General features: G+C 41.0%; 1 protein-coding gene across 5 annotated transcripts in view; it reads right to left on the bottom strand.

The window, feature by feature from the left end:
* PAG1 (phosphoprotein membrane anchor with glycosphingolipid microdomains 1) overlaps positions 1 to 22,211 on the bottom strand; it is a 106,525-nt gene that overhangs the window by 42,522 nt on the left and 41,792 nt on the right. Inside the window, exon 1 of one of the 5 annotated variants that reach the window (XM_042839897.1) lies at positions 5,248 to 5,474. The exons of the other annotated variants lie outside the window; for them this stretch is intronic. The gene's annotated coding sequence lies outside the window, so the exon portion shown is untranslated. Of the gene's footprint in view, positions 1 to 5,247; positions 5,475 to 22,211 lie in introns of those variants that run through there. 5 annotated transcript variants of the gene reach the window in all.

Here is a 22,211-nt window from a genome sequence, read left to right as displayed (position 1 = left end):
ATTCCAGCTCCTCTTTTTCTTTTGACCTGACAGTCTTCTATACTTTAACATTGCAATAAATAATCTGTTTGAAGCAGATTTTAAAATGTTTGAACAGCCAATAACAGTCCAGTTTACCATAAATGGAGAAAGGTCCATTCCCCCTTCCCAAACAAAGACACAGAATGCAGATCATATTCTGAATTCTTCTTAAACTCAGGCCAAAAGATCTCACCAGCACAATCTGTTCCCCTTCGCATTGCTATTTCCATTCTCACAGATTCTTTTATCTAATTCCCTTTCTCCCTGAAGTTTACAGTGTCATTCCAAAGATTTTTCAGCTGCACTTTTGCTCCCTCCTCTTGAATTCTCTTTTCAATGATCTAAAGTCCTTCTTCAAATAGTGCTACTTTCTTCCAGAAGTGCAATGCCATGAATTCTCTACAACAAACTAATCCGCTCCTACCTTTTCTCATGTGCTAAAATGAGCACGTTTTTCTTATTTCTTTTTTATTTTTCTAACAAAAATGTATGATTTTATGAGCTTTCCATTCCCAATAGGGAAAAAAGGAGTGCTTTCTTCTGAATGTATTTATACTTTCCCATGAAAATTAATACATTTGTCTGGGAGGTAAAGAACATTTGGATGATCTGCATTCGAGAGAACAGTCGTAACAGGTTATTGCATAAAATGACTGATTTACCAGCAACAGAAATTTCATTCAAAGGTAATCTCAAAATTATTCTCATCTACACAAAACAATTTGCATCCACACAAAAAAATGGTCTATGCTGAAAATAATACTGTCGTATTCTCTTCACTGATGGCTCAAGGTGTTTGGCTTCTACTTTGTTTAGATAGATAACTTTTAACAGATTTGCTGCTTTGGCTACAGCTGGCCTGCAGTAGCAATGGCAGGCGATGACTGTTTGGCTACACAGTGCATGATTAATCTGTGCTGCAACTGCAAGCATTTACCATGGGGGACTACTCTTCCCTTTTGTTTATTCCTACTATTTCCATCTCTCCTTCCCTAACAAGGAGATCAACAAAAATCAATACTGTTTTTTTACCTAGGGAATGACATTTTTAGGCCTATGTGCAAACGTAAGTTTCCAGCTGTTAGAGGAAAGTAGCAGCAAACACAAGGCAGGTGAATAGATCTTTTTTTTTTTTTTCAACATAAGCAAAAATAAAAATATCCTTAAGCTACAAAAACAAAAACAAAGCTAACAAAAGTTTACTCGCTTGCTTGGACACATGGATACATGGACCTGTGCCTATAGGAATAGTATCTAATTAATTTTGCATGAGTGATGAAGTCTAGTCAAATCCTTTCTGTCATTTCATCCTTTTCTGGTATTCACAATCCACTCGCTAGAACACAGAGCCAAATTAATCACCTCCAGACAGTTCTGCTTAGAAGTTTGAGGAACATTTTTACTTTGTATGGTCTCTACTTCTCAACATTTACTGCATTATAAAGCTGAGTGGTATCTGGAGGATTCTGTAATCTCTGCTATAGCAGTATTTTTCTGGACCTTACTCAGCACTGGAAGTAAACCCCACACCTGGTTTCTATCAAATATCAGTTAACCACCTTGTCAATGAGAAAGATAGAAGGCCACAGGACTGCTTATTTTATGCACTACAGCCTTCACATTCAGGCGATAGTACTAAGCATTTGTAGGTCCTTTTCCTGCTGTCCTTCAGTTTCTCCATGGCATGATCTTCAACGATGCTGGCATCTCACAAATGCTTACAACCACCTCTGTGATATGAACAGAACAGCCATCCTTAAAGCCCTATCCTCAAGAGCTAAGAACCCAGTGTAGGCAGAACAAATGAGCAATTCCTCTGCTTTCCTTTGAATCCACCCACACAACAGACGTGTGAATGAAATAAGGCACTTCTTACTGTGTCTACTATCTTTGCTGCTCCTACCATCTTTCAAACCTGTGGAAACTTCTGAATTTACAGTACTGGCACAGTAAAAACAGCAGATCCAGAGACAAGGAGATAGGCAGCCCATACTTGTTTAGGCTCTCCTTCAGTCTTCAGCCTCCCTGTAACACACATCAGCACTCCCGTGACCTCAGATCCCCATGAATCACAAAGTCCTTCCCTCTCAAGTTCAAGCAGCAGCAACTTCCAATCATCTCGTGTCAGGCACATTTGTATTTGTAATTCATTTCACACTAAGCAATTCATTAAGAACTATTTTGATTACCATAATGTGCAAATGCAATTTTCTATCTTCTCCATACAGGGTCACTTTTATGCCAGCTCATTTTTTACTGCATCGGTCCTTTCCCATACTGAAAGAGAATCAGTGTTTACATTTGGTTAGTTAAAATATTTACACTGCACATTCAAATGATGCGCTTTCCCAGTGACAGGGCTGTCTGTGGTATTTCCTCCTGTACCTACTCTGAAGCAGAAACAGATGATTCTACACAAGCAGATTAGGGCAAGAAGCTGCACAGCTATTCCATGCCATAATCACCGGATTGTAATATGCATGTAATACGCATGCAGGCTGTGTCATCTGACTAGCACTGCATGAAAGCATGCCTTATAAGACCCCAAATCAGCACAGCTACACATTCTCTAGTCACCTTACTTCAAAGAGATCCTCTATTACTCACGCAGTGCATGACATGGGCTGAATCATGATGTGTGTGTAGGTGCTGGGACAGGAGGCAAGAAGGCTGCCTGGCCACCAGTTTGTGGGCAGAGAGCACCCAGAGCATGGGCTGCCAACAAGCAAGGGTGCAATGTCCTGCTGCTTTTGTGTGTGGTGGCATGAAAGGCAGATGAATTCTCTCTGAACGGAGCAGAAAAAAGTCAGGGGACAGCACTTCTGGAGAGAGAAGGAAACCTGGAGCAGAAGTGAGTACAGAGTTGAGAAGAAAAGGTGATGCTGCAGCTGGTCAGGGAAGGGCACAACGTTGTCAGAAGACAAAGCTGACTCCCTTCTGTCAATTCAACACAAGCTGAACAAAGTACTGCAGTTGCTGCTGTTCAGAGATCGATGAACAAAAGGTGTACCAACAACCCTGAAGGGGCTGCCTGAAGCCAACAGGGTGAAAAAAGTGTGCATGGCAGTGAACTTCAGTGTCATATAGAGTGCATTATCATCTACACAACAAACAGTTAATTTTCCTTCTGAAAGCAGAACAGATGCAGCATGAAGTAATTCCTCACTTGGGAACTCAGTAGCAATGCAAAATGAGAAAGAAAAGCTTCAAATTCCCAAGCCTCAGCAGGCACACTGCTTACCTCCCAGCAGGTCTGTGTGTCGGCTGCCTGGCAAGGAGCAAAGGCTCCTGGGCTGCCAAAAAGTGGAGACACTCAGGATGAGGAGTTACTGCATAGCTGTGCCTATGCTCACACTCACCACAAACTGCTGCATCTTCTTGTTTACAGGAACATATACAGTAGATGAAAGTTGAGTATGCAAGGAAGAGCTGCCTATTTTAAATGGACTCTGCCTTAGTGCTGCGTACTTGGGAGGAAATGGGCTGGAACAGTTGCTGTTTAACTGAGGCATGCAGCCTCAGCAAATAAACTTTAGACAGGACAGTGCTCTGTGTGGGAGACATAGTTGCTCCACTTTTCCCAACTATCAGCAAAAGCGATGATGTAGCTGTTTGCTAATGAAGGCACAGCAGTGAAAGTAAAGCTCTATACCTGCCTAAGCCAGTGTACTCATGCTAATAAACAACCAATGCTGATTAACAATTAGAACTGTAATTCTCCAAGTACATATTCATTTCCAGATACAAGAGCCTGTAGTAAAGCACCCTTTGGAGTATGGGTCTGAACTGCAACCAAACACCTCTAGGAGATGTAATAATGGTCTTTCAAGTGTCTAAAGGGGAGCTATAAGAAAGAAGGGGACGGACTTTTCAGAAGGGTCTGCTGTGATAGGACAAAGGAAATTGGTTTCAAACTAAAAGGAGGGTGACTTAGATTGGATATAAGGGAAGTATTTTACAATAAAAGTAGTGAAGCACTGAAACAGGTTGCCCAGAGAGGTGGTGGATACCCCATCCCTGGACACATTCAAGGCCAGGCTGGACCAGGCTCTGAGCAGCTCATCTAACTGTAGGCATCCATGTTCATTGAAGGGGAGGTGGACTAGATGACCTTTAAAGGTCCCTTCCAACTGAAATGATTCTATGATTCAATTATTCTGGTTCTACTTTTTGCAAAGAGCAAAGCCCTGCGGCACACCAACAGCACTCTCCCTCTCTGTTCCCCCTAAAAAAATATACCAAAAAAACACACAATCTCTCAAATGCTGTCTGAAAGTGCTGCAAGTGCAGAGCTGTGTTAGGGACATGCAGTGCTCGTGTCCCTTCCTGCAGGCACATCCACCTGGGCAGCAGCTGCTGGTGGTCACAGCCATGGCCATGCTCACTTTTGGAATGGGCTGCCCAGAGTCACTGTCCCTGGGGGTATTTGTGAAATGTGTATATGTAGCACTGAAGGACATGGTTTGTGAGTATGGCGGGGATGGGTGGACAGCTAGACTGGATGATCATATGGTCTTTTCCAACCTTAATGATTCTATGATTCACAGCTATACAAATTCCCAGAAACACAGTTAACAACTGCAAGAGACAAATAGCAGCAAAAAGACCTGGGGAGTTGCTCCTACAAAAAGCATCTTCACTTTAAAAACAGAAAAATAACACTAATTAAAAATTCCCAGATCACTAAAAACATCACTGAAGCGGTAAGGACACAGGGGAAATAGCAGCACAGCAGCATAAAATCTATTTAGCACAGTCTTCATGTTCTCAGTAATTCCAAAGCGACTGCAAAACCCCCCACGTGTCTCTTTCTGCTGAGGTGTGCAGAACAAACATTCATGTTTTCCCATGGCACAGCACAGCCCACAGTACCTGCAGCGGTGAGGAGCTGTCTGTGGTAACAGGATGAAATATCTACCTTGCCCAGTGGCTGTATGGTAATGTATTTCTATTAGCAAAACCCATTTAATATTGCATATGCATAGTTGCTTTTGGCTTAGAAAGTAAGAAAGAAAGTGTGAGACTGTGATTGGAATGCAGTCTGATTTTCTCACCGATGGTGGTGATCACAAAACACCCCCAGCTGCAGCACACTGCTTGTGCTAATGCTGCTCTCCTGCAGAGCCAAGCAGACTGCAAACTTCTCCCCCCACCACACTGCACATGCTGCAACTCACACCCAAACAGCAGCAGGCACGCTGTGCTCCTGTAGGGACAAAGCCTTACCTTCCTCCTCCCGCCAGATGAGATGTCAGCAGCCCAGCTCTCCCAGCCCAGCAGCCCCCTCCTCGTGCCCTTGCAACTCTGCACACAAGGCACGGACCTCACCTTGGCACTGCCAGTGCACTGCAGCCCTGCAAAAAACAGTCCCTGTGCGTGGCTGGTGACGCGGCCACAAAGACGTTCTAATGCACAGCCGTGCACTTTCCCCCCTTCTTCTTTCCTTTATTTTTCTTCTTGCTTGGTCCGATGAGAAGCGAAGGGGGAAAAACGCGATGTGCTCCGGACCAGCAGTGTGAAGAGGAGTGCAACGCTGTCAGCGCGTGCCGGCGGTGGGAGGGGAGGTGGAGGCTTCCTGCCTCGCCTCGCACATTTTTGTTTGGACCGTGGGTGGCTGCGTGAGCAAAGCATCCCAAGCTTTGCTTTCCGAGAGGAGGAGTTACCCCGGGACTCCAAGCCTTGGCTGCCACTTGGAGCCCAGAAGTGAGCCCAGAAGTGAGGTGGCAGGATGGCAACCCGGCAGCACGGGGATCCAGCAGTGCTCCAACAGGGCTGCAACCCAGTGGCTGGCAGCCCAAAGTCCAGCCCTGTCCAGCATCCATTTGTAGCCATGTGATGCTGCGTCCCTGCAGGGCTCTGTTACCCTGCAGCTCCAGGCCAGGCTGGCCAGTTACCCTCTGCATACAAGGCTGCTGTGCTCACCATGGAAAAGGCAAATCCTCACCTCACCAAGCAACTGCACTGAGAAAACGGGTCCCACAGATGTTTGCAGCTGTCGGTGTGAAAGAAAGGTGGCAGCACTTTGAAAAAGCAAACCTTTTAGACTGATATGCCCATATCTATTTCCTCTTAAAAGACAGACTGCTGTGTGTGCATTTCATACATTTCATACATTTCACATAACTAAGTTTGTTGTTCCTCCCATCAGAAAATGAAAAGTTATTTTGCCCTGCTGGTGATGATCCCTGCTGTAACCAACTGGAATTTTGCAGTTTAACTCAAAGTTTCCCATGCTGAGCTAGAGGGTACACGATGGCTGTTGCACATTTCTTTACGTTAATTATAATTCAGGTCCCAAAATAGTGCCACTGATCACAGCAGTACATGAGTTTTCTTCTAGTAACAAACAGCAAGAGACACACAGTCCTCCAGGTTCAGCACAAACACCAACTCATTCCAGCTCCTGGATGAACCACTGCAGCATTACAATGATTTCCCATGCAATTAGTGCTAATTGATGCCTTGCTGGCAATCCCTCACGGCCCCCCTCACCCTTTTAGCAGGCCCCATCAGATCATCCTGAGAGCCATCAGCTTGCAGCACTGCAGGACCAGCTTCCATGGGCTCCCTGCTGTTACATTTAGGGGGAACTGGCCAGGGCTGGTCACAGGTATGCCAGCTACTTCCAAGTTACTGCATGTGAATTTGTACCATGAGACATTTCTAAGTGGACGTTTTGGAACATTTCCTAAAAGCAACTTGATTGTTTGAAAGCATTTTGCCGAGGACAAAACTCCAGCATCTTTGTTCAGGAAAGCTGAGCGGTGGTGCCAGTAGACACTAACAGCCCCTGTGCACCTTGTAATCAAAATTCAGCTGAGAAAAGAAAGTTGTAAATGAGCAACCACCTCTTCTAATTTTATTATTTAATAATACTTCTTAAGAAAAGCCTTTTCCTTTGATCTGTTAATGAGATTAAGTATTTGCCTTAGCATCTTGCCAAATGGACTCAAGGAAGATCAAGATTGCTTGGTACCAGCAGAGCCAGATGACTATGGCAATGAACAAAGTGAGATGCTCTTTGACAGAACATCATAAATATCTAGTATGTATTTCACAGTAGCACACACACTTAGATTCCAGATGAGTATCACAGCTGATGGATCTCAGATGAGATCTCTCTCCGCACTGCAGAACTATGTATGTAATTTCAAAAAACCCATACAGTTTTATCTTTTACAACAAAGTGCTGAGGCAGTTGTTTAGAGTCAAAAAGATGCCCCAAAGCAAAGAACTGCCAGCCTACAGACACAATTCAATAAATATTAAAGGATATGATGCTTAATGCTAAAGCACATTAGGAAATGCTTGTTGCTAATGGCAAGCTAAACTACTTCAACTAAAATAATCAAGAGCAATATCTTGTAAGTCAGCTTTATCTCCCCTCCATTTTCTGTTTCTCCTAAGTTTCTAGTCTACACAAATCAGCAGTCCTTGGCATTACTTTCACAGCATTTTCCTCCTTTACTGTGCAACATTTGGGAACCACAACAGAACGTCAACAGGCTGCCTGTCACCAAGTCTGTACGATGCGGTGTGCTTTGGCATAGAGGCAGCTGAGAACATTCGTGACAGTTACTTCTCTTGGAAAGCTGAGTCTGGAGCAGAAGAGAGTGCTACAGACTGCCTGTGCCACCTCATTCCACCTCTACCAATTCAGTTGTGTGCAGATCTAGTTTGCGAAGGGCTCACGTTGTTTTTAGTGTAGATAAATCTAGTTATTTAAATAGAAATGCATAGCATTTATGTTGGTAAGATAACATACCAATATTTATCATTTACATACATGTAAATTTACATACGTGACAGTTTATCAATTTTCACTTTTTAGATTCTTCTCCCTGGATCTTTGTGATCCTTTTTGGCTGTAATTTTTTAAAGGCTTTATGGTCTTCTTTCACCATATCTATGGCATGTGAAGACCCAGTCATTATATAAAATTAATACTTTCTGACTAATCTCACAGTTATTTTCAACTGCAGGAAACCTCATTTTCATTGATACAAATCCCTCATTTTCTTGTATTTTTGGATGTACACCATCCACTGAAGATCAGAATCCTTCTCATCTTTATCTCACACACACTTAGCTTTCAAAACATGAAGCTGTTCAATAAAAACACAAAGATAACAGCACAAAGATATTGCTGAAGGCACTCTAGGCAACAAGAGATTAGTCATTCAGTGGAGGAATTTATTAAGGAACTCTAGAAAGTTTCATAGAGGAACTTCTCTGTGAAAACATGCATGCTTTTGCTGGGACAATAAGGGGCATTAAAATATGATTTGATCACAGTCTTTTACAGCACACGCACACACACACACTTGAAATATGCAACTAAGAGACAGAGGGCTACAACATACAGTTTTCAGAAAGCACAAAGCAGGAGTTCCCCTCTCCAATAACGTATGCCAAAATCCAGGTATAAACATTCTAATACTATGGTATCAAATTCATTCTTTACAAATATAGTGCAAACATCCTTAAGAAAATTATGAACATCTCTGCCCAAAGAGGTAAAAGTTACAATTGTAAGTTACTTCTCTAAATTGGTGTTACACCATATTTTCCTACAAAGATGTGCCTAGCTTGCAACAGGTGCTAACAGAACCTGAGCCCTAGAGATAATAGAATCACAGAATGGTTTGGGTTGAAAGGGACCTTGAAGATGATCTAGTTCCAACTCCCCTACAATGGGCAAGGTTGCTACCCACTAGATTAGGAATCTTAGCTAAATTTGGAGTTTGCTGTTGATGAAAACCATGAGGATGAAGACACACATGCCCTGGACTGTGCTCTTGCTGAAGAGGGATGGACTTCACACTGAACTAATCTCATTGAGTTGTGTTATTTGACACACACCATTTGGGTCTATGGTCAGATACTCCACCGAAGGCTCACAACTACGTCAGGTGAAGATATCACTTACACAAACTGCATAAAGACTTATGGCTGTGTGGATTTTAATATGGGACTATGTCACAAGCCCCTTCTTCCAGAAGTCAAGTCAAGGCACTACAAAGATTTAACTAATTCAGCCTGCTATGGTATAGATGGTTTCCCAGTGCTATTCATTAGGACACGGATGGCTACAAATGAGCCTCCTTCAGCTTGCCTTTTATTTTTCCTTGCAGCTTGTTCATTTTTATTAAAAATGAAGAAAAATTTTGCATCACTGATACTTCATTTTCCACTCCTCTTAATCTTCAAATGTACCCCATTTATAAGGCCTAACTCTACAGGGGCACTCTAAACCACTTTATTCAGCAGTAGCGATGACCACCAATTTTCTTTTTTTTTTCCTTTCTTCTTCTTCTTTTTTTTTTTTTTTTTTTTTTTGTTGTTGTTGTTGTTGTTAATCCTCTTCTGCATCCTCTCACTTTTCCTATTTTCCACTCTTTAATTTCATTTCCTGACAAAGCTCTTTCAGACTCTTGACATTCAGATCTTTATAGATTTCGTTAAAAACAGCGCAAATCCATTATCTAATATTGTCATAGCTAACCAGGAGAAATACTCCTAAATTATTTCACTATATGGACAAGATCTGAACATCTAAATGAAATTGTTAAGCCATAAATGCACAAGGGAATCATATATTTACTTTTAAATGTCAAATTAAAGTGCACCAAATAATTGGCTAGAGTACAGAGGACTATAGCAGACAGAGGTTTTGGAAATGGAAGTGATACCATGGTAACTGGCAAAACAGCCACCAGAAAATATAAATCTAGGTATCAATCAAGGATTTGAGATTCTAAATGCTAAAAAGAGATAAAGGATGATATCTTTCTGTCATATGTTGACTAGTTGTGATAGAGAAAGAATACCTGTGTCATAGCTTCATTACCAGCAGGAACCTGTCTCCCAGAGGTAACTTGTATTCCTGAGTCCTGATCCTGTCAGAATTATCCCAGTGTTGTTGCCAGAGGTAATGGCATCATACTCAGCAAAAGCATAACTGATAAAAATGTTTCCATTCAACAAATTTATTATTCATTAAAAAATACGAAAATTAAAATCTCTGTATAGAAAGTATCAACAGAAAGTATACAAGTCCCTCACCAGATCTACTGCTCTGCAAGAACTAATGGAAGCTTATTTAAGTACTGAATCAGTACTAAAGGTCTCTGTGGAATTTGTTTGTTCATAAAAGAGGGCATCAACCAGGTACAAAGACAGAGGGAAATGGAGAGTGAGGAAGGGAAGGCAAGGCAAAGCAGAGAATCCATCTGTATAAACTTTGATTTAACCACAGTGAATTGAGATAACGTTTAATTTTGGAAGACTCATTTCAGGAAAAATGGAATAGAATATCACCAGCTCATAGCTTTTAGTCTCTTTGATTATTGTTCAAAAGAGAAAACTGTTTTAAAAAGCAGGAAAAAACAAGATGAACAGCCTTAATCCACACCAAAGACACGTAAAAGGTTGGCTAATTATTCTTAACACTTCTTTATGCAACCAAGGCTGTCTACAGCATACTCCAAAGCATCCAGAGGACAAAGCAGAGCAAGCTGCCTTCCTGTGCACTGCCTCATGTGGCAGTGGCATGAAATAGTAGCAATACTGCAAGAGTTTGACCTGTGTTATGGTCATTAAAAAAATAGCCCAAAAAAGTGCAAAAACTAAAATAAAACAAACAACAGCGCCAATTTCTCCCTTCTTATATCTGTTCATAAATGTTCTGTCCTGCTTTCCTCCCAGGACGCCTGTGCATGGGAGCTGGCAGACAGTGCAGATGGACAGACAGACAGACAGCACACAGCATCACTGCTCTGACCAGCACCTGCACAAGAAGAACAACCTAAGATGTCTGTACATCTCTGTTTTTAGAAAATAACCCTTTAAACCATTCCATCAGCAAACTGAGCAAGACACTTAAGAAACTCTGCAAGGCCATGTGGACTGCATGAATTTTTCACTCCTTAAATGTGGTTTCTGTCAGTTTTACAGAGAATCATAGAAAATCCTGAGCTGGAAGGGACATGTAAGGATCACTGGGTCCAGCTCCTAGCTCCACACAGAACCACCTATAAATCAGACCCTATATCTAACAGAACTGTAAAAATGCTCCTTGAACTCCAGCTCAGTGCCATGACCACTACCCTGGGGTGTCTGATCCATGCCCACCACCTTCTCCTAACCCCCCACCTTTCCCCTCCTCTGACACAGCCCTGTGCTGTTGCCTCAGGCCCTGTTGCTGCCCCTCCGCTCCCCGTGAGGAGCTGCAGCCGCCATAAGGCTTCCCCTCACCTCTTCTGCTCTGCACTGAGCAAAGCATGAGACCTCAGCCACCCCTCGTATGCCTTGCCCTCTAGAACCTTCACCACCTTTGTAGCCTTCCTTTGGACAGTTTCTAACAGTTTTATGTCCTTTTTGTACTGTGGTACCCAAAACAGCACACAGTACTCAAGGTGAGGCCACTAAGTTGCTAATGCACCACAAGATTAGCTGAAGTCTGCTCTCCACTTCCAGACCCTGCACTGCATGAAATACACTGGACAAAACAGCAAACAATGATGAAATTTGTTTAAAGAATCAAGCTTTCCCAGAACATGTAACTGCACATCACAGAGGATCACATTAGCCTGCCTATAAAACCCCCACACCTAACCAAATCCTGAAAATCCTGTTCAGTATTTGCATTAAACTCATGGGAACTATACGGGTGTCACTAGGCCATCTCTCCCACACCAAAGTAGGTTGATAGGACAGATGGATAGGAGTCACGAAGCCTGGGTGGGGATGCAGATGTTACAAAGCCCTACATGCCTACACCTCTGCTCAGCCTGGCTGCACAACTCCTGCCTTCCACCACAGATGGGCACAGGGACAGAGGTGACCCTCTGACAGCTCTGGAGCTGTCAGCTATCGTGGCACCAAAGGTGGTTTTGTGTAAATAGTTCAATGATACTCAAATTCATCTTGCTGAGTTCACTGCCCTCCTCATGGTTTCTAATGGATTTCATCACAGTTTTTCTCCTTTTTCATTGCCTGGGGAGCGAAAAGACAAAATAAGAATTCTCCTTTACTATCACTTTTAAAGGCAGATGCTTAGTGTCTCTGTCAGCATCCTCTCTATATGAGACACCAGAAGTCACAGTGAGCCAAAGCCAAAATCTCTGTTCACATAAGTCTGCTTAGGAACAGCAGCTTGGCAGGCTTCCCTTGGCCCACCAATCCCTGTTTCTTCAATGGGAAACATCACTGCTCACAGTCCCATTCATATAGAATTCTGTTCCATGATAAATGGCTAATCAAGTCCAGAAAATTAATCTTTCTCTCTTATTTTCTTTCCAAACTTCAGAGGACAGCAAGAAAATAAACTCAGTGAAGGGCAGTTATCTCACAAGTGTAGAACCCTGATACCTAAGATGCAGACAAGTAGCTAAAGTTACATTTCCAGATGAAGTAGCCATCTATCATCCAGTGTAACAGTTGTTTTGCGCTTTCAGTTAACAGATCAGTAGGGATAAGTCTTCCTGTTAGTTGTGTCTCACCACTCACCACTCCTTCTCCGTGTTCCCATTCCTTTCTTTAGCTCCCACCTTGCTGCAGTTGCATCCTTGTTCTTCCCCTCTCCAGCAGCTCTAACTCCCTTCTGCCCAAACCCAAAGCACCACCAGCACTGATCTTCCATTCATCGCTGGATCTGTACAACATGAACATACACTCATTCTTCATCCACACTGCACAAGCATTACTTGGAACGAGCAGAAAACTGTTTCAGGTGACCCCAGCCTTGCTCTCTCTGCCCTGATAGCTAGAAAGTGGTTAAAATGAATGGGGAAAGCACTGCAGATAACTTGAAATCACAAACCTTATTGTGTTTCGCACTTCAAATTCTATTCAGTGGTGCAACCCCAGGGTTCTGTGGACAAGTGGTGGCACTGGCACTGTCCCCAGGATGGGGACAGAGCAAGCCAGGACAGGCAGTGAACTGAAGGTAGAAGGTCTCTTCTGAACTTGCTTCCACAGGAAGGGCATCAGCTTTTGACCCAAATCTTTTCTCTTTGATTTTTCAACCCCTGCCCCAAGCATCAGTACATTAAAACCTTCCAGCCTGAGCAGAACTGCATTGCATCAGTATTCATCTAGAAGATCCTGGAGAAACTTCATTTATTCTTTTTCCAGCATTATCGCAGTTAATTGGAAACATCTGTTACAAATATCTGTATGCCAGAAGCATCCCAATCTACCCGGCAGTCTCTGCAGGAATACCCACTCTGTCCTTTCTGAATAGGTTTTGCCAACGGCATCTTCATTATCAAAGAAAAGACCCCATAAGAATAATCAGCCAAAAGCAGAGTTTAAATCATCTCCACTCGTATTCACACAAAGTAGTAACATATGTTGTGTTGTCACAGCTGTGAAAGGTATTTTCACATCCTTGTTTGGCTTGTAACTGCTTTTTTTGCAATGAAGCAGGTCAAGGAGTTTCGGGAACACGTGTTCCTCTGATGCCCCTATAGCATCCTTAGCCTGCTGTAAGACTGTTGTGAGAATATTCAAGTACATTAAATTAACATTTTACATTTGAATTTATATTAGTGTCAATATATTACATTAACCTAAGCACATTATTTAATGTAATGTGAATTCTGAATATCTGCGTAACTATTAATGTAAATAAAGGATAATTATTTGAATGTGTGTTGGAGAAAAAATTCCTGTGGGGATAGAATACAGCTGAAGTATGAAGTTTTTGTAAATCCCAATGAACACATTCACTGAGACATACTGAAAACCCGAGTTTGAACTTGCAAACACAGGATTTCTAAACAAGTTGTCAAAGGTGATGAAAAAATGTAGAGCAGACTGGACCTTCTAAATATTATTAGCCCCCTGATTGTTGTAAATAAATTTCTTTTTAATAGGCTGAAATATGAGACGTGCCAATTTTTAATAGAAGGAATATTCAAAATTTCTTTCTAATGAAAGGAAATCACAATGTCAGACAATGATTTTTAGGGAAAAAGATGAACAAAGACATTCATATTAGGGAGTGAAGTGGGATTTTATCTAATCTTAATGAAGTCAGCCCAAACCAGAATGGTGTCTTCAGTGCAGAGCTTGTTCACAGCGGCTGGAAACTTCAGTGGCTCTAAGAGGCAGCACAATGGAAAAGCTTGTTTAAAAAGGTAAAGTGTCTTAACTTACAGCTTCCAAATACATCTTTGCAGCAGATGCTCTTCCTTGAGATGCCAGACTAGGAAATTTTATTCAAGGAATAAAAAAAAAGAAAGAAAAAAAGAAAAAAAAAAAGCTGAGACTTTAAGCCAGATTTCTTCTTAAATAAATTACTATGGGTAAAATTTTCATGCAGATGGTCATTATGAATTCTTATCTCAAATGAGATTAGAAACAGATTTCACTTTACATGAAGATCAGAAGTCAATTTTATGTAATGTAATCTTCTTAGATCCTTCCCCCACCACATGGATAAGAATGGCTGCAGATTTATATTTTAACTATGTGGGAATGAACATTTCTTTGTTGATACCATTAAGAAGTTCCACATTATGGCAAAGCAACTTTCATCAATCAGAGAGAAGTGTTAAAAGCAGAGGACCAAGTAGTAGTATCTAAATATCGAACAGAATCATAATGCTGACTGTAATCAGATCAAAATAATAAAATAGACTGATATGATTGTAAAAATATGTATTTCCTTGCTCCTGAAACAAAAAGAATATTTTTCATGCTACATTATAATTACAGTAACATGAGAATTTGGGGACAGATCTTCTTCATCTCATGTAATAGATTTTGGAGGGCCATCATCACTTCCATCTCTCACATTTGAGCACACTAAACTGAATCTCTTCCTGCTTTTCTTAAGAACAAGTAGTTATTTTATTCCCTGAGAAGAACACTTTCATTTTATCCCTGTGATTATCATTTGTGCTAATATCAAGAGATACTAAGTGAATAAATCCATGAACCTCAGTGTACGTTGAAGTTCAATACTGGTTAAGTAGTGCTCTTGAACTCTCACCATGCTGCCATATAAAAATTAATACAATTGCTCTACAATTTTAAGGCATCATTAACCAGAAAATTATACAGTGAAGTGCATAGTTACAGCACACGTTCATAGGTCTTTGTACCACGAAAAATAAAACTGCAGATACCTGCCTGTGAGCCTAACTCCCGCTCAGCTGAGCTGTAAAGCAGATTTATTTCAGGGAAGTGATGATTTGGTTGACAGTGTCATGGTTTCCTCTGTCCCTTAAGGGAAAGCCCTGATTAAGCTTTTCCTATGTACTGCAGAAATGTGGAAGCTGTACTCATGCACAGGTGGAAGATGTGCCATTTCTGTTGGTATAAAACAGAACTAGATGAAAGAGTGAAACAAGAAAATTGCACATTCTTGTTTGTGGCATTGAGTCATTCTTGATTCTCACATTTGTTGGCTTGCCATGCTGCATGTCTGACACAAAAGACATCATTTCACTCTCAAAGCAGAGTACATCAGCATGTAAAATTCTTTGAAAAGCAACAGTGAAATACATCCAATGCCTTCCTAAAAATACCTATTACACCTGCTTCAGCCATGAAATCTTAATTAATGTGTTTAATATATTTGGAATAAATAGTCATGTTGGGGTAAACAATGTAAGCAAGGAAACTGGGTGAGAATAATCTTAAAAGGGAAAAAAAAGAACCAGATGCTTTTGCTGCTTATGGATAGGATAGAACCCAAGTAATGATAACCATTGTTATGGCTGATCCAAAAAGAAAGCTTTGCATGCTTGAAGTGGAATAAATTGTCATCCCTATTCTTCCCTTGCTTGCCAGTTAAAGAAACATGAGCATTAACATATGAATGGACAAAACAAATTGCTGGATTTCCTTTTGAATCTTAAGTTCTGTTTTTTTGGGGGTTTTTTTGTTTTTTTTTCTCAAGGTTAAGGAGAACAGAAATCATGACACATGCTTTCTTCTAAAATCCACAGATCAGCACAAACCTCAAAGGACTACACACAGTAACAAGACGAACAGTGGCTGATATGGAGGGAAAATGGGCATCAGCCCTGATCTGAGTGCTTCAAGCATGGCCCTGGTCTGCTGGTAGGACTGCAGAACAACCCTGAGGCCACATAAGCAATCCACCACATCCTCCTTTCATACCCATGCTCTCAATTTCATATATCTGAGATCCTCCCCAGCATCAGTATGAAAACAGCACAAAGCCATTCTTTGGTCAGAGCACTGACAACACAGCTAAATATGCAGCTCTGTTGTCAGCACAGTACTCACCTCCAGTATGACTGATGACCAAAGTTAACTTGTCCAGAGAACTGAATTAAGCCTGCCTTTTGGAAGGAACCATGTCAGCATGGCACATGGTATCTGCACTGCAAAACCAAGACTTGGCTCTCTATCATCTCCTGCATCTTCTGAGTTGCTCATCCTCACTCCAACTCCAAGCTTTCCTGTAGGTGCCAGATGCCATCCCATCTAATGTTCACCTGCGTGACTTCAAACCATTTCCACAGGAAGTTCCACAGTTGGTGGAATTTTTCTTCTTGTTGACTCTAACAAGCAGGCTGGCTATGGCCTAGGCAGTCTGCTCTGGGTGTCCTCGCTTGGGCAGAAGTTTGTCTGGATGGCTCCAAATGTCCCTTCCTACCTCAGCCTTCTGGTGAGGCTATGAAACTGCTGAAATTTCCCTTGCAGCACAGACAGTCTCCCAAGAAGTAAAACTGCGTACTCTAGGAAGGGAGATTTTCTATTTCTCTGCAGGCAGATCAATATTTAGGCTGTGCTGCTGTGATTAGAAAATGCGAAAGAGACTCCGCATATTGCTACAAAAGCTTGGAAAAACAGATGTGGCTGGTAACTGCTCCTTTAGGAAATGCAGAAGCTGTGGTCTCTCGCATGCTTCCCTTTTCTGCTGTGTGGCTGCCCTGTGCCCAAGAACACATCTTCTTTTACACCGCCTACAGCATGCAGACACATTATACCATTGAGGAATGCTCCAAACATGCAGAAGCAACCAGTAATTTAATTAAAACATTCACACATGCACTCCATGCACATGGACATCCCATTCCTCAAGAGAAGCACCTTAACTAAGTACAGGAGAACAGAAAATTCCCAAATCCCTTCTATAAACTGGAGAAACACCATCATAGAGATTATCTTTATTTTCATCTCCACTGCACTAGGGAAACGCTGATCACAAACCTTGGGGATTGCCAGTGACTGCCTTCTATTTCATGGCCCCACTTCACTCCTTGTTCATTTGCTTCCTCATATGTCGTCAATGTAATTTAACCTAAATAGCTCTTTTCTTTTCCTGGCGTTTGCTGTACTGCTATACATTGAGTCTCTTGGAGACAACAGCATCTCAGCCCTCATTTTTTTAGCTGAACAAACCAAGCTTTCACAGTGCCTTTTGGTACAATACATGATCCATCATTTCCCCAATCGTCCTGAGAGCCCTTCTGCAAACCATCTTCAGTTAGAACTCACCATCTGTCTTTAATGTGCATGATACAAATTATTCTTTTCTCACAGTGCTTTGTCAACACTTTAAAATATGTTGTTAATACTTTCCTATCTCTGCCAGAAATACCTCTATGTTTAATAAGATAAAAGTACTGCTCCAGTTATCTTTTTAACAGCAGCAGCATACTTGATCTTAGACAGAATCCTAGGCTTAAGATGCAGGACCTTGGTCTTGGATGACCTAATATAGCTGCATTTACTTTTGCATGGTTTTCAACTGATGAGGTTTTAGTTCTCAAGCTAAATTAAGATGGTTATTCCCCAATGAACGCGTGTATACACAATGACCTTGCACTTTACAGCATTACATTTCATCCCAAGTCTATTACACCGTCTGGGCAGAAAAACTTCCCTCTTTTATGCTGTTATGACCCTCTTTTGAAACACTAGTTATTCTTATCTTTGAGTCATCTGCTAATCCGTAAGCGCACTGCTTCTTATCTATGCCAATGAAGGGAAGATCCTCAATATGTTTCATCTCCTTTGAGAAACAGCATTAGCAGCCTCCCCTTGGCAGCCTCTGGTACCGCTGCTGAGGTGTCTATTTGGCACCAGCACAGCTGGCTTAAGCTGAAGGGGACTGGGCCTGACTGGGATGGAGCTCACTTTCCCCACAACAGCCCATACAGTGCTGTGCATTGCACCTGGAGCATTGATACTGCACCAGTGCTTTGATGATTGCTGAGCAGTGCTCGCAGTGTTTGGACTTGATGATCTTAAAGGTTTTTTCCAATCTGAATGACTCCAAGATTCAACAGAAACATTGCCACCTTTTCTCTAATCAATTTCCTACCTATCGAAAATTTATTTCATGGATCTCTTACCACACTGATAATTCTCCATTGGGGTGCTGTATTCAAGTTTTGTATCAATGTTGAAATGGATTACACCTGTTGCCTTTCCTCAGCAACAGAACTGAAGAAGATGAAACAGCTACTCTTGGTGCAATACACTTGTTAACTACTTCTTAATCTCATTTTCCTTTTGTTCCATGACTTTGTCACCTTGTTCAAAATTTGCTTTAAAATAATACATACTGTATGATTTTCTAAATCCCCTTTTCTGTGCTCTATCTCATAATTTGAAAAATAAGTTTAATATTTCTCATTTTCACTGCCCATCATTCAATGTATTTATTAGAAACTCTGCAATCTTGTGTATCAACAAATGTCCTTTCATGAAGGAGTAGAAATGCCTTTAAAGGTAAAATTTGATAACTTCTCCTGAAATACTCCTAATCTTTGGAGAAGAGGTGCTGCATATAAGAATTGTTGATTACTATGTTTTTCCAACGTTTACCTGAAACTGCATCACTCTTCTTAATGTTATACTGCACTATTTTTTTTTACAGTTAAAATTGCAAATGGGGTTTTCTCCCCATACCTTAATCAGAAAGGTTAGAAAGACCACATTCTCTTCACTCTCTAAGAAGTTGTCCAGTTTCCTCAATAAGAAATGTAATTTCTCTCATCTGGAGCTAATGCGTATAATCCTACTGCACTTTGGAATTAAACCCACTTCCACTTTTTGCAGCTGCTGTTTTAAACATCAGCAGAGTTTGGAAATGAAGGAGTCTTGTCTCACTAACATATCCTTGCATAAACATTAACTTCAACAAATGAGTTTAAGCATTTTCTTAATTCAGCAGTCTCTCCCACTACACTCCAGCTCACAGCCTAATTAGCAGCACTGCAAATGTTCTAGGTATCTACTGCTGTAATGCCCATAGATGTAATTAGAAGAGTGAGTGTGTACACAGATAAGAAGAAAAGAGAGAACAAACGTACAGCTCCAACTGGTACCTTTATTAACTCATTCTCAGTAGCAGTATCATATACAGGGTTAGTGTAAGGTTAATGTGTACCCCACACTGTGACCTTTCTTACTGAACTTAATTGCATCCTTACCAAGGATATAAAAAAAAATGAAAAGGCACAGACTGATTGATTCTCTTGCTTGCAGACCACAAGAGCTCATTTCAACAAAACCTTGCCATTAAATTTACAACACTACTGAAAAAGCATTTCAGATGATGTACACCCTAATCTAATTTTTGAAGCAATTATACCAAAGACTCTCCACCGTAAGCCGCAAAATCTCCACTTTGCCTCTTCTGCAAACCCTCTCCACTGTGTATAGCATTATGTTTCAATTGTTATCGTGCTTAAAATATGTCTCACACCATCAGAGCATTGCTGCACACATTAAAGAGCTCTTTAAGCATTTTGCCCCTGGAATCTTCAGGGACTTCAGAAACTACAAGTCAAGGAAAAAAGTAAAAAGAAAAGACAGGACGTCAGGAATCTACATGGGACATAAGCTCATGGTAGACACTTCCACTACACATGTGCAACACATGTATTAACTATGATATGTTTTGTCATAATGGGGTTTATTCTAAGCTTTGTTCATTTTCTTTTAGGCTAAATTAGATTTCTTTGCTCACTTTCATTACTATTTAAAAACAATTTTTGTAATTTTTTCATATACTGAGTAGTGACACTATACTCTGCACTAAAAATACCCATGGAAATCCCTGAGATATGCATTTGTTTAAAGCAGATTCCACTTGGAATGTATGAAAGTAACAGCTATCCACACCAAAATTTCAGGTTTTTTTAAAGGAGGTGATAGCAGACATGTTTTGTTATTAACGTATTGGGTTTTTAGCTGTTGCACTCATTGTGGCCAGAATGACTTATTTCCATTAACACACTGAGCAGCACTGTGCACAGCTGAACAATCAGCTGGATCAGTTGTGTTTAGAGGAATGGAATTCTGGATGAGTCCCAAATTACAGCAGACCCAAGGTCCCATTTGCCAGCAAATCATTTGTAACAGAAATGACTTTAAATGACAACACTAAAATTAAATTTGGCCCATGTTTAACATGCCCATTAAAAATAAGTCCTTAAATGCCAATCAGTGAGGCTCAGATGTAGATAGCCAAAATGACCATGTGGTTGGTCACAGCCCACCTCAGCAATATCCCAGACTTGGACAAGCTACAATGGCTGTGCAGTTAAGGCTGAACCCACCCACCCAAGAAAAGAGAAAATCACCATTATAGCTACTCAATTCCCACACAACTCTGCTACAAAGGTACTGGGAGTGCCATCAGGAGGCTCAGAAAACCAAATGAGGACAGAAGAAACAGCAGGCTGGGATGGACCTGGGGCTAGAGGGGTTTCACAGATCTTTGAGCAAGAAGTCAGCTTTGAGAAAGCAGTTAAGAGACCACTGTAAATCTAAATTCATAATTTCTCATTTAATTAATCAAAATGCACGCTCACCGCACAACTCCATTAACGCAAAGTCAGAATTAGCCTCATCACACATGCAACAGCATATGTCTTTCAATATGCACTGCAAAACAGATACGGAATGGAAAACAGATGACTTTTAGCTTCCTATTCTGTCTACTGGTAAAGAAAACATTCAGAAAACCTTGCATGTCTTCATGTAAATATCTTCATTGTAAATTACTCGGTGCAAAGATAAATATCAAAGTTACGCGTGATGCTAGATAAGTAGCCAAAAATATATTAAAAGAATGGAGAGGAAATAAAAACACCTACAAAATCTACAAAGAGAAAAAATACACAACAGTTCATCTGTGTTCCCAGGAAAGCCTAAAGCCAAAATTCAGCATTTTCTTTTGGAAGCAACTTTCTGTGCACTGAGAACAAACTTACATAAACTGCTGGCTTTTCTTCTTAGAATATTCAGGCAGTCTGCACATTTTTTTCTTCTTTAAGAAAATAAACATGAAAACCAATGCAGGAAGAACTCCACAAAGAAGAAGTACAGAAGAAATTCAAATAATTTGTTAAAATAATAAATGAGATCTTGGCCAAGCAGAAAGGCACACAAACTGCTGTCAGGTGGGAGTGTTTGCTAGCCATCCCCTCAGGAGTGCCAGGCACAGAAATGTACCCTTGCCACCTCCTCGGTGACCTCCCCACCCCTCATCAATTTTGTTTCACTCTTCGCTTTTGTTTTCAAACTTCTTTCTCAGTGCTCTTGTCCTACTCCCTGCCAGATCCCACAGCTTATCTTCTGCATCCCTTTAATTTCAGATGAGGGTTTGCTGGTATGTAGCATAAGATATTCTGGGGATCCAGAATAGTAACTCTTCCTAGCTAGTAAAGTCTAGAGGGAAAGTACTGTTCTTTCCTTTCTAGATAGTAAACATTCCTCTTTCACTGGGCACACAAATTATCTTCTGCTGTTTGTGAAGACAGTCAACTAATTGTTTATTTCCATGAATGTCTTTATGTTATCCCTCGACTAGCTCAGGGGATTGCGCTGAAGTTGCTGCAGCTAACATATGGCAAACAGGACGGAAAGCCTGAACACTGGAGAGCAGCACACAGCCCTTTTACTTGAGAAATACAGAAACCATCACTCTGAAGTTTGATCTTCATCTATGAAAGCAGCAGCAAAATGGGTATCAAACAATAATTATCTTTGGTGAGCATCACTCACCAACTGAGAGGAAACATGGTTTTCTGCCTCCAGGGAGGGGTGCAACATGTGCTCATTAACAGCTGTTTATACAGATCAACACTACTGCTGTATTAATTTTTTTCCCCCTTAAATGAAGTATTTCATGATCAAAGTATTGAAATCAACACTGCCAAAGCAGCATTATTTGAGCAGTCAAGTGA

The sequence above is a fragment of the Centrocercus urophasianus genome, unplaced genomic scaffold (genome assembly GCF_019232065.1).
Source record: "Centrocercus urophasianus isolate 14NV4802_14NV808 unplaced genomic scaffold, USGS_Curo_1.0 seq_11, whole genome shotgun sequence".
Classification (NCBI taxonomy): domain Eukaryota; kingdom Metazoa; phylum Chordata; class Aves; order Galliformes; family Phasianidae; genus Centrocercus; species Centrocercus urophasianus.
This window is presented reverse-complemented; position numbering and strand designations above follow the sequence as displayed.